Source organism: Monodon monoceros, unplaced genomic scaffold (genome assembly GCF_005190385.1).
Source record: "Monodon monoceros isolate NGI ecotype Baffin Bay Population unplaced genomic scaffold, NGI_Narwhal_1 Super_Scaffold_14, whole genome shotgun sequence".
Classification (NCBI taxonomy): Eukaryota; Metazoa; Chordata; class Mammalia; order Artiodactyla; family Monodontidae; genus Monodon; species Monodon monoceros.
The window spans coordinates 57,303,333-57,317,507 of record NW_021703770.1 but is presented as its reverse complement, the minus strand read 5'-3'; the positions used below and the strand labels follow the sequence as shown (position 1 = coordinate 57,317,507).

General features: G+C 40.0%; 1 protein-coding gene across 1 annotated transcript in view; it reads left to right on the top strand.

Moving 5' to 3' along the window:
• The first annotated feature begins 1,268 nt into the window (after positions 1-1,268).
• HNF4G (hepatocyte nuclear factor 4 gamma) overlaps positions 1,269-14,175 on the top strand; it is a 125,744-nt gene continuing 112,837 nt past the window's right edge. Inside the window, exon 1 of the mRNA XM_029222893.1 lies at positions 1,269-1,556. The gene's annotated coding sequence lies outside the window, so the exon portion shown is untranslated. The remainder of the gene's footprint in view (positions 1,557-14,175) is intronic.

Genomic DNA, 14,175 nt, shown 5'->3' with positions numbered 1-14,175 from the left:
GTATCTGATCTCTCCCTTTTGTTCTGATTTCTAAAACAACCAACTACTTGTTTTTAAGACAGCCTTTCAGCAAGAGATTCAGAAGGAGGAAACTGAGAAAGTTTAGTAAACCCCATCTAAAAAGAAAAAGAAAAAATACCTGATCTCCCTGGCATTTTTATTACAGTCTTAAAATAACCGCCACCCCCCCTGGTCGGAAAAGAAAAACCTTACGGATTAAGCAACTATTTATCTCATGAGGATAATTACTTGTTTGACCAGAAGTCATTTATTCCTGAAACCACGAAGTTAAACTGTTCAGATGTTTTTAATAGCCACAGCTTCTGGCTATATTGCTTGGCTAACAAAAGCCTGATCTAGATGACCAGCGCATCTCAGATGGGTCTGAGCATCATTTCTCAAAGTCTAAAGTTTGCGACGGCTCCCAGGGTATGGGAGGGAGGGAGAAAGGAAGCTTTCCATCAGATACATATGTAAAGAGGTACTGACTGAAGCCACAGGTGGCTGGGTTGGCTGGGAATGGAAAACTGGTCTCCCTCTACTTCCCGGAACTCTAGCAGCGCAAGGTGGTCGCATGCCTCAGGGCAGAAGTTAACCCCAGCGGCCCAAGTTGCAGTTTAATGAAATGGTTGCGGCTTCCCCTAGTGGTGTGGCCGCAGTGCTGTCCCTAGGAACCTATTTAATTCCCTTTAATAATACTTCCGGCTCTTTTCTGGACCTCATTGGCTCGGAATTACATCTGCATTCTCGGGTCAGAAGGCTTCTCCCCGCTGCCGCTTTTCCAAAGGCACTGGTCGAGGGCTGACACAGCCCTAGGCGAGGCGTGACCCGGGGCGGGGAGGAGGACGGTGCTCGCGTCGCCGGGGCCGCGTTTGGCCTCAGGCCGCGGGCGCGGAAGCTGGCTGGGGGTCCTCCAGGTGCGGGAGGCGCGCGCGCGAGAGAATCCGGCTCGAAGGGTCAAGCCGCCCGGCGCCTCGCCCTGATGGTGAAAATTTAGGCATGTGGCGTGTGGCGGTTACCGCCTGGCGGCCTCCGGGAGGGCCCGGAAAGCCGCTACGGTCCACGCAGCCTGGGCTCTGGGACTTGCTGGCGCGCCCGCCGGTCGCCCTGGGGCCTTGGGAACAGGGAAATGAGCGCGTCGAGGCGGTGGCGGCCCTCGCTGCTTTCAGTTTTCATTGAGACTGCTGGTTACTGTTTAACATCCCCACCCACGTTTCAGTTTGTTTAGTAAATCGACCGGACTGTGAGAGGCCGCTGCTTTGTCGCCATTGAGCAAAGCTAATATTCTCCCAGCATATGGTCTAGAGTCTTTGCTAGAGATCGGGAAAAACAAACAAATAAACAAACAACAACCAAATCCTTAAGCCTCTTCTCCCAGATCACCCCGCCCACCCCTACCTCCCACCTCCGCGCTTTCAACCTACTTCCCAGGCTGGGAAAAGTGCTGCACAGAACCCCGCTGCTGGGCCGGGGTGGGGGGAACCTGCCGCCGGGAGATGCGGCGGCTGCCGAGCCGCTGACTGCGACGCAGGAGCTCCGGGAGCGGCTCCGCGCAGGTAAGTTTCTCGGCCCGTGGCCCCCGACCCGGGGCTGAGCCAGAGTCCGCCGTCCCCGGCCGGTGTTGGGCCAGGAGGAGGCTTGGTTCCCCTCAGGCGGCTGAAGGAGGGACGCCCGCCCCGGGAGGGGTTGAGCCTTAGGACCCCTAGGCCAGACGAGCTGGAAAGGAGATACCTCAAGGCCTCCCACAGCCGGAGGTGGAGGGAGGAAGAAAGGGCCGGAGGACAGGCAGCGGGAGGCAAGCGCAAGCCGTTCACCCAGGAAAAGTGAAATAAAAGTTGGATTTGTTTGGCAGAGAAAGTTTTGGTGTCTATCGGCGGGTCACGTGGTTGCCAGGTCTCTGGGGGCTTTGGTGGAGTTTTTTTTTTTTGTGGCCTGGGGCCAGGCTAGGGCTTTGGGATATCTATGGACCGCGGAGGTTTGTAGGGAGGTGCTTGGTCCTGAAGCATCACCCCAAGGCCTTTGCTCCAGCCTCAGTTTATGCCACTTCCCCCTGAGACGCATTTGGAGGGTGGGCACCTTCCGATGCTGCTGCTGGGGAGATTTTGTCTATACTTACATGGACATAAGTATATCTAATTCTATTTAAGTCACTTTGGCTTCCTTTGGGAAGAACTGTCCTTTGGAAGCTTGTTTAAACAATGTGCCAGTTAAGCAATAATCACTCCCTGTCTAACGGGATTAACCCAGCACGTGATAAGATCTTTGAATTGAATATAATGGGCTTCATACCTGATGTGCTGTGCTTCTAAGACTTGCTCAAAACAGAGTCAAAGGACCCCTCTCCAACTAGCAAACAGTCTTCAGTCAGCTTCCTTTTGAGGGCAAGGGCTAGAGAATGCAGACTACAGAGGCTGTACACTTCATGGGATGTCCTGAAAGCTAAACACCTCATGCATACTAACAGTTCCTGCTTTTGTTTTGTTACTTGCTCCCTCCTTTCCGTTCTTTTTACATGCATCGTCTCTAGTCATCGTTACAATATTCTTCCCTTCCAGCTCTCACCGCTTTTTCTTAATAACCTAGTTATCCCCACACTTCCCCCTGTTTTCATCTTTTGTGCACTCTACTATCAGTCAGGTCACCTGATCTATTTATTGTGAGTTTGAAGTCAGTGACCTAGAAGGATTGGGCTTCTCTCTGGTACCAACTGGGGGAGGAGGTGGAGGAAAGCAAGGTGGCCAGTGGTGGTAAACTACTTATTTTTCACTTTTCAAAGTGGAATGGAGGTTGAGAGCTGTTTGTTCTCTTCTTCCCATTCCTCCTAAGCTCCATTTATAGGCCTACAAATAGGGAATATTTCTCAACATGCTTTATGAAGGTAGTACAACTTTTTAACGAGAGTGTGTCTCTTAAGATCTCATAAGCGTTTTATTCTGCAGTTGTGATTACAAGCATATGGGACAGCGGAAATTATTTTGGGAATTGCTAAGATTTTTTTTTAAGGCCCACATGCAAATAATAACTTTATTTGAGTTCCCCGTTTCTTTTGAAAATTCCTGTTATTTTTATGAATTCTAAAAGTACTACTTGCTTATAAAACAACATGAAAATTATAGTAAAGTATAAAGTGAACCCCCTTTCCTATTCCACTCCATATGTGTAACTACCATTGATGGTTGGAGTTGTGTGCTTTCATGGGTATAACCACAGGAATTTTTCTTTCATTATTTCAAAAAAAATGGATAATGGTTCATATACCAGTGTTCTGAAATTTATTTTTAATTTAATATTTCTCAAATATTTCTCTGTCCATATATGAAGATTCTGTTTTAAATGTATTTACCCAATGTAACCAGCCAGCCAATATCCCCCAGAATATTCACTTGGATTTTCCAATTTCTTACTATTACAAAGAGTGAGGCAGTGGATATCTGTGTACATTAGCTCTGCAAGGGTACTGCAGAAGATTTATTCTGAGAAGAGAATTGCTAGTTCCAGGGGGACATTCACTTTAAATTCGATGGATATTGCAAAGAGCCTTCCTAAGTACCCACAGTGTATTTACCATACTCTTGCCAACACTGGATAATAATGATCTGTTTAAAATGTTGCCAGTCTGGTTGTTGAAAAATGGGTTTCTCATTGTCAGAGTTAGATATTTGGAAATTATATAAGCCAGCCCTGTAACATCTGACTTCTAGAGCTTGAGAATTTTGCTTTGAAAATATAGTAATAAAGTGGAAAACAAGTTAATGCATTTTAAAATACGGCCTTATTTTGAGCTTGTAAAAGATGCCACTGTATTAGTTACTATCTATCCATTTACTGAATGGCTGGAGATACTGATACATGCTGAGTGAGAACTTCTATGTTGCAAACATATGACTCTGGTGTGCCTAGTGGTTGCTGTTGTGATTTTGTGGCTCTTGACTTCACATCCCTGGGAATAAACTCACAATTTTAAATGAGGTATCATAATTTGGGGGTCCTTAGGAAGCTGTAGAGGCAAGCAAAACAGCTGAGGGTACAATGATACATCCTTGTAGAATCACTTCTCTCCGCCCTCCCCATAGGAACTTTCACCTCTTGGTATTAATCAGCTCATACATAGACACATGGAATGCTTCAAATATGCCTTACTCCTACAGTTGGGAGAGCTATTTATTTATGAATATTAATAATATACACATTTTAGCTGAAACTTACTGAATCCTTAATATGTGTTGCGTATTGTTCTAAGCTATTTATGTGCATTTTTTTCTCTTAGATTCTTTAAACAAATCTATGCAGCTTATGCTAATACTCTCCCCATTTTCAGATGGGAAAAACGAGGCAGAGAGAAATTTTAAAGCTTGACTAAGGTCACACATCTATAGGGGATAAAACTGGGGATTCAAATCCAGGCCCTGTGGCTCTAGGCTCTAGAGAGTAACTGTGGCATCTTCAAGAAGTCCTTGGTTGTTCATTGCACAGGGCTGCCCAGCTGAGGGGGATGTGAGGAATGATACCTGGGTCGGACTCCACAGTCCATGCCATGTCCCCTTGTTCTTGACTGAGTATTCCTGGGGGGAAGGCACTTTTCTAGGTCACAAAATGTCTGTAAGGGCTAGCAGCAACTCTGCTCTTGATGTATCAGGAGCTCCATGTATACATATTTGCATGCTTATATAAGTACCTTTGGAACTCAATACTCTCTCGCCCATTCATCATAGTTAACCCTTAAAGAAAAAACTCTCCCCTACTACGTATACTTGCTACCTTGTATTTAATACATGAGGAGACAGAATGCTCTCTATATGGGAGAACTAGCTCATAGCTTCTGATGTTGTGTTGCCGTGAAAACCTTTGGTTTTATCAAGATGACTTTCTGGAAAATGCATAGGGAATTTATTTCTTTTCTTTTTTTGTAATTCTCTTAACATTTTGGGGGACATGACGGTCTTTGAAGATGACTATCTCATGGGCTATAAGTCAAGAAAGACTGCTTTGTTGTCACATAGGGACGTTTATATTCCTGCCCAGCTTTTTACTATAAGGGGAGCAAAAGCTAAGGCACTTGGCCAAGTTAACCTCTAAGGACCAATTTCCTCATTTTTGAAGTGTATGTGATTATAACATCTATCTCGTAGAATTTCTATGATATTATATATGTTAATACATGAAAACATTTAGAACGATGCCTGGCATATACTGAGTATCCACCGTTGTATCTTGTGTAGCTGTTGTTGTGATAGAATGAGATAATTCATCTACAACACTGCTTGATTGTTGTTAATAAGTGTCACCCGTTTTTATTCATCCTCTCTCTAGAGAAATTATACTTATGTACACAAACAAATTGCATAAGACTTCAAGAGTTTATGGACCCCTAGAGACCTGGCTAAGCCCTCTAATAGGCCTCGGAGATCAGTGATGAAGAAGAGAGACATAGTCCCTGACTTCATGGAATGTTTAGCTAAGCACTGTAGACAAGGATCGCCTTGAGTATAGTTCAGTGGTTAGAACATGGGCTTAGGAATCATCAAAACCTGAGTGCAAATCTCAGTTCTGCCCTCTGCTAGCTGTGCATCCCTGTGTGTTACTTAACATTTTTGTGCCTCAGTTTAAAAAGTTTTAAAATGAGAATAACAGTCTTTACCCTTAAAGTATATGTGGATTAATTCTTGTATTATTTAAGCCAAGCATTTTGTTTATTGAATATTTGACCCTTTCTCTGCACTATAGTTCAAATATGGAAGAATCACATTTATATATGATAGCAAAAAGTTGACATAGACATCTAGATAGTGTGTCCCCTGTCCCCGTCTCATTTAAAAGTATCTGCTGAATCTGTTGATAGCATCATCTGAGCCTGGTAATTTAGTATTTTTTAATATTTTGAATCTTTGAGTATTGTTCCTCTAGGCTTGCATACTGTATTGTACTTTGCTTGTGCTCCTGGCTTACTGAAGATTATGGAATCTGTCCCAGTATTTTTTTTTTCTTTTGCATTTTGTCATTTCAGACATCATGGCTATAGTTTGCAAATAAAGTCTATATATTAATTTAGATGGAGTTTAATTGTATGCACTGTATTAGATACCCAGAATACAGGTATAAATAAATCAGTGTCCCCACCCTCAAACACAAATAATCTACTTGGAAGACAAACACATGTAACCGTCTATAACATAGGGTGATAACTATTGCATTAGTACAGTAGATAGAAATACAATGGAAAATAGAAGCACAAAAGATACATTTAGCTTGAGTGGACTGGAAAGATTTCATGGAGTAGTTAATGATTTTTCTGATTAGAACTTGCTGAATAGAGAAGAATGAGAAAGTTGTTTGGGGCGGAGGAGATGACATTAGAAATAAGTGGAATGGCAAGAGATGAATTCTGAAGGAGCACCGGGCCAGATTCTGACAGTCTTGAATGTGGGTGACAAAGGTTTGAGCAATGTCCTCTAGGCAACAGGGAGCCATCCAGAGTCTGTAAGCAGGTTGGGTTATGAAAGTTTTCTTTTTCTTCTTTTTTTTTTTTTTTTTTTAAATTGATTGGCAACATTTTGGAGGATGGATCAAAGGGGGACAGACAAAAGACGGGAATAGTAGGAAGCTTTCCCAGTAGTCCAATGGAGATGTGAAGAGGATAGCGTAGAATCTAGAGATGTTTTGAAATTCTTTAAACTGGGTTTAAGAGCTGTAGAATAAGGAAGATGAGGGAATGTGAGGGATTGAAGCTGACCTTAAACCTTTAGGATTGTACAGGAAGCTTTGATTTGATCCCGGTCATTTTAGATTTAGAGTTTTTCAACTATTATAATCCTAAAAGTTGTACACGTTTTAAAACTTAGTTTGCATGGCAAAAGTAAACCTCATTTGGCCATCTGAGCCACATTGTCAAGTACTTAGGAAGAGGACTGTTTCTCTAGTTTGGGCTAATTTTCAGCAAAGTAATTACTATTTTTAATCTGAATTTTTGCAACAAACAGCTGTTCTCCCTTCCTGGTTAGTCTTAACCCCAGTCAGTTCCCATGATAACAGAGTGCTATAGAGGAGACAAATCTGATCATTATTTTTTTCTTCCATTTAAAACCATTCGTTCACTTCTTGATGCCCTTATCATCAACTCCAAGTGCGTTCACATCACCAGACCCCATGTAACTTTGTCTGTGATTTCCACTCCAAACTTCATCTCTCTTTTCTTGACATCCCTTACTTTAGTCTTTAGCTGGAATAACTCTCTTCCAGTTCCTCAAATGCACCATGCTCTGCACCTTCAAAAGCGCTGTTTCTACTGTTTGGAAAACTCTCTGCCAGTGTCACCATCATTTCCCCCCTCTATTCTAGCCAGCTTCCACTTGTCTTGCAGGTCTTTGCTCAAATACCACCTTTCCTGACCTCCTGACCCAATATACCAATTGAATTGTATCTTGTTCTTTCCCTAACATGATACTTACCAACTTCATCACACACAGTGGTTGCTCGTTTGATGATGATCCTCTTAGGCTTGAGTGTTAGGCTTCTGAGGGTAAGAAATGTATTATTCTCACTCATTCTTTAGTTAGGCATTTAGGTGAGGCTTAATGAGCATGTGTTCACTGAATGAATGAGTATCTGTAATGGAAAAGGAAGGTGAAATGCCAATAATAGAATTAAAACATTTGTTGAGAAGCTAATTTTCAAGCACTGCATTCTATATTGGGGATTAAGCAATGACTGGAAACAATTCTCTCCTAAGATTCTTATGTCTGGTTAGCAGTATGCATTAAAGAATTATTACTCACTACGATAAGGGCATATGTTGAGTACTGGAGAAGGATTGTAGAAACCCAGCAGAAAGGCCACTAACTTTTCCTGGAGTAGGTTACGCAAGAGATGACATGTGAGTTCTTTATTTTTAAGTCAAGAGGGATATAATATATTGACATTGAGATATAATTACATTGAGATAAGTATACTGAGATACAATTTGCATTCAGTAAAATACACTACCAAACGTAAAATAGATAGCTAGGGGGAAGCAGCTGCATAGCACAGGGAGATCAGCTCGGTGCTTTGTGATCACCTGGAGGGGTGGGATAGGGAGGGTGGGAGGGAGAGAGACGCAAGAGGGAAGAGATATGGGAACATATGTATATGTATAACTGATTCACTTTGTTATAAAGCAGAAACTAACACACCATTGTAAAGCAATTATACTCCAATAAAGATGTAAAAAAAAAAAATCCATCCTTTTTAACCATACACTTCAATGAATTGACAAACGTAGGCCGCTGTGCAATCACTACCAACCACGGTGAGGATATAGAACCTTTCTGCACAACCCTCCCCATAATTCCCTTGTGCCCTTTTGCAGTCAGCCCCTTCCACCTCTCCCCGGCAACCACCAGTGTGATTTCTGTCCCTAGGATTGCCTTTTTCAGAATAATATGTACATAGAATCATATAGTATGTAGCTTTTTGTGTCCTGCTTTTTTCATTTCACATGATAATTTTGAGATTCATCCATCAGATTCATCCATCTTGTTGTGCTTATTAGTAGCTTATTCCTCTTTAAAAAAAATAGATTTGTGGGCTTCCCTGGTGGCGCAGTGGTTGAGAGTCCGCCTGCCAATGCGGGGGACGCAGGTTCGTGCCCCGGTCCGGGAGGATCCCACATGCCGCGGAGCGGCTGGGTCCCTGAGCCATGGCTGCTGAGCCTGCGCATCCGGAGCCTGTGCTCCGCAACGGGAGAGGCCACAACAGTGAGAGGCCCGCGTACCGAAAAAAAAAACAAAAAAAAACAACAAAAAAACAGATTTATGAGGTACAATTGACATACAATAAACTCCACATATTTAAAGTGCACAATTTTAAAAGTTTTGACATATGTATACACCCGTGAAACAATCACCATAATAAAGATAGTGAATGTAGCCAAACCCCCAAAGGTTGCTTTGGACACCGTCCCTCCTGTTCCTCACTGTCCTCTGTCCTGAAGCAACCACTGATCTACTTTCTGCCTCTGCAAATTAGCTTTCATTTTCTAGAATTTCTTATCCATGGAATCATGGAGTATTCTCTTGTGTCTGGCTTCTTTCATAATTATTAGCATAATTATTTTGAGATTCATAAATATTATTGCATCAACCAATTGTTCATTCTTAAAAGAATTTTCTTTTAAGTGAGTGCTATAACATTGTATGGATATGCCACAATTTGTTTATTCATTCACCCGTTGACGAACATTTAAACTGTTTCTGGTTTTTGCCCTTACAAATAAAGCTAATCTGAACCTTCTTGTACAAAGACTTTGTGAGGATATATGCTTTCATTTTGTTTTATATAGTTTCCTAACAGTACAAAAGCTAGATCTTATGGAAGAAACAGGTTTTCGAAGTAGTTGTACCATTTTATGTTTCCACCAGTAGTGTTTGAGTTCCAGTCTCTTCACGTCCTTACCAACACTTGGTATGGTCAGTCTTTTTTTTTTTTTTTTTTTTTTGGGGTACGCGGGCCTCTCACTGTTGTGGCCTCTCCCGTTGCGGAGCACAGGCTCCGGACGCGCAGGCTCAGCGGCCATGGCTCACGGGCCCAGCCGCTCCGCGGCATGTGGTATCTTCCCGGACGGGGGCACGAACCCGTGTCCCCTGCATCGGCAGGCGGGCTCTCAACCACTGCGCCACCAGGGAAGCCCGTGGCCAGTCTTAATTTTAGACATTCTTAAAGGTAGATGATGAGATTACATTGTGGTTTTTATTTGCATTTCCCAGATGACTAGTGATGCTGAGCATTTTCATGAGCTTATGTACCATATATGTATTTTCTTTGGTGGTTCAAAACCTATGCATCTGCACCCCCTGCCCCACCCATCTTTCTATTTTATTTTATTTATTTGTTTATTTATTTGGCCATGCTGCACAGATTGTGGGATCTTAGTTTCCTGACCAGGAATCGAACCCAGGCCTTTGACAGTGAAAGCATGGAGTCCCAACCACTGGACCGCCAGGGAATTCCCCCCACCTATCTTTTAAGAATTAAGTTGTTTGTCTTCTTATTATCAAGTTGTAAGTGTTCTACGTATATTATAGCTACAAGTCCTTTATCAGATACAGGATTTTAAAACATCTCCCTATATGAATTTAATCTATTGTACAAGAGGTAGGATTTGACTGAGAGAAGAAGAGACTAAAGGATATTCTAGTCATAAATAGGAATAGCATGTGCAAATAAAAAGGTTGGTTTTGTGGTTTCATGAGGCTCCAGTGTGTGGTAAAATAGGAAAAGGTGGTGGAAAGTGAGTTCACAAAAACAAGAAGCCTGAAAATAGAGAATTTTTGAGGTCATGCTGTGGAATTTAGACTTTGTGTGTGTGTGTGAGTACTAACATTAATAAATATTTACACAGTAACAATATTGATACTAATAATTGAGTTTCACAGTTTATAGAATTCTTTCATATGCACAATTTACAGTGTTTCCCTCTACATTATTTAAGTCCTGTGACAAACATGGGAAGACACTGGGACTTGGAGATTAGTGTACACAATATTAAGTATAGGTTTTGGGGTTTCGAGCAAATGTCTTTTTGGCTAGTGTGTGTGTGTGTGTGTATGTAAATTTGTGTGAGAAAGAGTGACAGCTGGGTTGGTCTGCAGGGGCAGAAGAGCACTTACCCAGTTGGGCAGGGGACAGTGTCCTGCTGAGATCTGGTAGATGTACAGGAGACCCTGGTAAAGGTTGGGGAGTATAGTCGTAGTACTTTGAAAATGATCATTCACAGTTAACATAGAATGTTTAACAAAAATTCCAAAATCTCAGAGGATTTTCTGGACTCTGAATTTTGTTTCAGTTGTCTTGATTCTAGATGAATAAAGTATTGCATGTGTTCTATGTATTTGTTAGTTAATTTGCTAAGGGAAAAAAACCCTGTATAATCAAGTTCTTTATTTTTTAATTTTAACTTTTTAGTTTCTCATGGGAAGCTCAAAGATAATGGGAAGTTTTCAAACATAATCCTTTGGTTCCATATATTCTGTTTCCATTGTTCTGCTCCGTACCCTGCCCTCTTTCCCTCTGCCATTGACATGCACTACTCTGTTCTTACCTCAGGTCAACTTCGTAGACGTGAAAAAAGTTACATGCTAAACAGGCTCACAATTTAGGAATTAAATCTTTCTTCTTTTTTCCTCACTTGCAGTTTTTGAAATTTCCTAATTTGCTCCTTTTTTGTAAATTTCATCCATCCTTAACTCCCATGGGTTCTTTTCCTGGTGAAAGAATTGAAGCATTTTGAATATTCAGTTAATTATAAATATGCATACATTACTATCTTCTCTTCAGGAGTCATGAATAAGTACTAGTTGAAAAGTTTCTCAATTAGTAATTATTTAATAATGAAACATCTTGGGAAGCAAGGCTTACAATTTTTAAAAAGCCTGGAGTGTTTTAAAAGATGATTTTCCTTTCTTGGTTTAGTTGATCAGCTTCTTTCTGGACAAAGATTCCTACTACCCGAAATTATCTTTATTATGAATACATTAAACAGGAAATGTAAGTATATGTATATCTGGCATATATCATATATATTGAAATACTTTCCATTACCAAGTGACTTATGAATTTTAATAGTCATATTTTTCTTCTATTTATGCATGGATTCCCAGAAAGTTAAAACTTGCAAAGTAATTGTCATCTAAGTAGAGAGCATTTTTGATATATGTTCTCAAACTGCCTTAAACTCTTAAATTGTAATGGAGAACAAACAATATACGTGCCTAACGTGTAGTTCCTTTATTTAAACTTACAACAATTGTTAACAGCATTGTGGTTTTCTTCCTATGTAAAGCACATATTTTGTCTTACAAGTGAATTCAAAACCTGACATTTCATTTTGTGAAATTGAACCGATAACTTGTATATTAGAAATGAGTAGCTATCATAAAAATGAATTATTGGTTAAAAAGGGTTATAATTCAGTTAGGCAAGGGTTTTTGAGTATTATGTGCAAGACATATAGTGGCTTAAGTGATGTAAAGAATAAATAGAATCCTTAGAGTTTAGCAAACTAGTTAGAGATATAAATACAAAAAATAATTCTCATTCAGATTGGTTTATGGTGTTATAACATGCAAACCACTTAGTCCAGGATACACACACACATATATATATATATATATATATATATATATATATGTATTCTTATATGTGTGTCTGTGTGTATGTGTATATATATATATATTATTTGCCCACAAATAATATACATAAATAATATACACTACTATATACACACGTACATACACATTAGTATTTAGATTTTAAATGTATGAGATGCTTCATTCCAAGTTTAATTGAGCTAAGTAAAAGAGCTTAATCAATCTTAATAATAATATGCTCTATTTTCCATTATCTGTCATAAATGTCTTATAGTTAAGTATTATTCCTTGAACAGTTTATCAATTTTAACCAAAATAGATAAAAAGCAAAAGAGAAGTAATTATCAAAGCTAGTGAAGCTAATTTCAAAAACAGAGGAAAATGGGAGCAAAATGTGGGAAATTAATTAAAGCTGGAATTATATAAATCCATTTCTATAAAAATATATACACTGAAGAGATTCCATAGTTCCTCCTTTGGGTATAGTGTATTCCAGATATTGGAAAAGCCCAGAGAACTTACCTCAAACATACATTTTTTTTTTTTTCTATTGGAAGAAAAAAAGGTAAATAAAATATTTCTTTAGGTAGGTGTTTTAGTTTGCTGGGACTGCCATAACAAAAACCACAGATTATAAGCTGGGATGAAGTGAGAGAGTGGCATGGACATATATACACTACCAAATGTAAAATAGATAGCTAGTGGGAAGCAGCTGCATAGCACAGGGAGATCAGCTCGGTGCTTTGTGACCACCTAGAGGGGTGGGATAGGGAGGGTGGGAGGGAGATGCAAGAGGGAGGAGATATGGGGACATATGTATATGTATAGCTGATTCACCTTATTATGAAGCAGAAACTAACACACCATTGTAAAGCAATTATACTCCAATAAAGATGTTAAAAAAATTAAAAATTTAAAAATTAAAAAAAAAACCCAAATAAATGAGGAAAAAAAGAAACCCACAGATTGGGTGTCTTAAACAACAGAAATTTATTTTCTCACAGTTCTGGAGCCTAGAAATCCAAGATCAAGGTGTTGGCAGGTTTGGTTTCTTCTAATGCCTCTCTTCTTGACTTGTAGATGGCCATCTTCTCACTGTGTCTTCACATGGTCTTCCCTTTGCGAGCGTCTGTATCCTAATCTCCTCTTCTTATAAGGACATCAGTCATATTGGATTAATGGAGGACTCACCCATAGGAACTCATTTTATCTTAATTCATCTTTAAAGCTCTATCTCCAAATACAGTTATATTCTGAGGTACTGGGATTTGGGACTTAAACATATAAAGTTTGTGGGTTGGGGAGATACAATTCAGTTCACAACAGCAGGGTAACGTAAAGTATTTAGTCTTATCACAGCCTTAGATATTCAAGTCTTCCTTATGGCTCATGAATATTTTTTGTTTTAGACTCTAAATTAAATCAGTTAACTGAGCCCGAAACCCAAATGATTCATGTTGATCTCTAGAAGGCCTTCCTCTCTCTCTTCACACTTACCTCCATCCATACTCTGCCATTGTTCCCTTAATGTTTCCTCCCTTTTGATCAGTCCCTCTGGCCAGGACAAATGGCAAAAATTGGTGTGGCTTGAGATAATATCTAGATTCAGTGAATAATTTATAGAAAGAAAAATCTTCTGTGAATAATCTAGAGATCTGTCTGATATTAGAAACCTACTATCTGTTTCATAGGTTCATCCTATTTCCCCATCTTGGCCTCTGAATAATGGTGCACTGTTTTGGTTAAGTAACAGTAGAGGGAAGTCCTCTAGGTATGCATGTTTGTGTCACTGAGACTACAGAAGTCAAAGAACAATGCCAAATTAAGCTGAATTCCAAAGCAGGGCAGATAATGTGTCTGCAATTTTGGAAAAACATTTAAAATATATCTTTCTTTCAGGCTTCTCTACTGTGTCCAAGGGATTGTATAAGGCATTTATGCATCACCTTAATTTATAAGCGTTGAGTTTCAGTAAGAAGTGTAGAAATTATACAGAAATATATACAATAATTCAGAGACTGTTAAACTGTATATCTCCCGAGTTAATGGGAAG